This window comes from Leuresthes tenuis, unplaced genomic scaffold (genome assembly GCF_036924035.1).
Source record: "Leuresthes tenuis unplaced genomic scaffold, fLeuTen1.0.hap1 SCAF_234, whole genome shotgun sequence".
In the NCBI taxonomy this organism is placed as follows: Eukaryota; Metazoa; Chordata; class Actinopteri; order Atheriniformes; family Atherinopsidae; genus Leuresthes; species Leuresthes tenuis.
The window spans coordinates 25,001-27,500 of NW_027325588.1; positions in this window are offsets into that span (position 1 = coordinate 25,001).

Consider the following 2,500-nt stretch of genomic DNA (forward strand, 5'->3'; position numbering starts at 1 on the left):
TGTGGGGAGGCTGTGCAGGCAGGGAGGCCTGGCTCTTTTACTGAGCATCATGAAGCACCAGGGGGCTTGGGAGAGAAGTGTGTGACCGGGGAGGGCTGCTTAAGTGTGGGGAGGCTTTGCAGGCAGGGAGGCCTGGCTCTTTTACTGAGCATCATGAAGAACCAAGGGGCTTGTGAGAGAGGTGTGTGTGTGTGTGTGTGTGTGTGTGTGTGTGTGTGTGTGTGTGTGTGTGTGTGTGTGTGTGTGTGTGTGTGTGTGTGTGTGTGTGACACACCGGGGAGGGCTGCTTAAGTGTGGGGAGGCTGTGCAGGCAGGGGAGCCTGGAATAATACATGGGGCAGGAGCTGAAGTCAGAACAAAAAAATGACAAAGTGTCTAAAAATACCAGGGGCACCAGCTCAAAAAGTCAGAAAAATGACAAAGTGTCTAAAAGTACCAGGGGCGCCAGCTCAAAAAAAGGCAGAAAAATGACAAAGTGTCTAAAAATACCAGGGGCACCAGCTCAAAAAGTCAGAAAAATGACAAAGTGTCTAAAAATACCAGGGGCGCCAGCTCAAAAAGTCGGAAAAATGACAAAGTGTCTGAAAGTACCAGGGGCGCCAGCTCAAAAAGTCAGAAATATGACAAAGTGTCTAAAAATACCAGGGGCGCCAGCTCAAAAAAAGGCAGAAAAATGACAAAGTGTCTAAAAATACCAGGGGCACCAGCTCAAAAAGTCAGAAAAATGACAAAGTGTCTAAAAATACCAGGGGCACCAGCTCAAAAAAAAGGCAGAAAAATGACAAAGTGTCTAAAAATACCAGGGGCACCAGCTCAAAAAGTCAGAAAAATGACAAAGTGTCTAAAAATACCAGGGGCGCCAGCTCAAAAAAAAGGCAGAAAAATGACAAAGTGTCTAAAAAATACCAGGGGCACCAGCTCAAAAAGGCAGAAAAATGACAAAGTGTCTAAAAATACCAGGGGCACCAGCTCAAAAAGTCAGAAAAATGACAAAGTGTCTAAAAATACCAGGGGCGCCAGCTCAAAAAAAGGCAGAAAAATGACAAAGTGTCTAAAAATACCAGGGGCACCAGCTCAAAAAGGCAGAAAAATGACAAAGTGTCTAAAAATACCAGGGGCACCAGCTCAAAAAGTCAGAAAAATGACAAAGTGTCTAAAAGTACCAGGGGCGCCAGGCGAAAAATTCAGAAAAATTTCTGTTTCAAGACGGGAGAAGGGGAGATGGGCGGAGTGCGTCGAAGGCCCCTTCTCCCGTCCGACGAGGTAATTGGAGTCTGAGGAAATTACCACCTGCCCGATTTCAGAAACCTGGTTTTTAGGAAACAGAGTTTGACAGATTGAAGCCAAGCCCGATATCGGGTGATGTTCTTTGGGGCTCAGACACGTACCAGGGGCCATTGCTGGGCTCCATAGTCATCACCCTGGCTCTCGGGAGGAGGGAGAATCTGCCGCTTTGCGGCCGACGAAGGTAGCTGAAGGGCGGATGGCTGAGTGGCCATGAGCCGCCTGGAGGTCCTGGAAGATACGGGAACGGGGCTTCTGCCGCTTAGCGGCCGATGAGGGCGGCCGAACGGCGGATGGATGAGTGGACATGTGGTGCCTGGAGGTCCTGGAAGATGCTGGAACGGAGCCTTTGCCGCTTAGCGGCCGAGGGGGGCAGCCCAAGGGCGCATGTATGAGTGGACATGTGGTGCCTGGAGGTCCTGGAAGATACGGGAACGGAGCCTTTGCCGCTTAGCGGCCGAGGGGGGCAGCCCAAGGGCGCATGGATGAGTGGACATGTGGTGCCTGGAGGTCCTGGAAGATGCTGGAACGGAGCCTTTGCCGCTTAGCGGCCGAGGGGGGCAGCCCAAGGGCGCATGTATGAGTGGACATGTGGTGCCTGGAGGTCCTGGAAGATACGGGAACGGAGCCTTTGCCGCTTAGCGGCCGAGGGGGGCAGCCCAAGGGCGCATGGATGAGTGGACATGTGGTGCCTGGAGGTCCTGGAAGATGCTGGAACGGAGCCTTTGCCGCTTAGCGGCCGAGGGGGGCAGCCCAAGGGCGCATGTATGAGTGGACATGTGGTGCCTGGAGGTCCTGGAAGATACGGGAACGGAGCCTTTGCCGCTTAGCGGCCGAGGGGGGCAGCCCAAGGGCGCATGGATGAGTGGACATGTGGTGCCTGGAGGTCCTGGAAGATGCTGGAACGGAGCCTTTGCCGCTTAGCGGCCGAGGGGGGCAGCCCAAGGGCGCATGTATGAGTGGACATGTGGTGCCTGGAGGTCCTGGAAGATACGGGAACGGAGCCTTTGCCGCTTAGCGGCCGAGGGGGGCAGCCCAAGGGCGCATGGATGAGTGGACATGTGGTGCCTGGAGGTCCTGGAAGATGCTGGAACGGAGCCTTTGCCGCTTAGCGGCCGAGGGGGGCAGCCCAAGGGCGCATGTATGAGTGGACATGTGGTGCCTGGAGGTCCTGGAAGATACGGGAACGGAGCCTTTGCCGCTTAGCGGCCGAGGG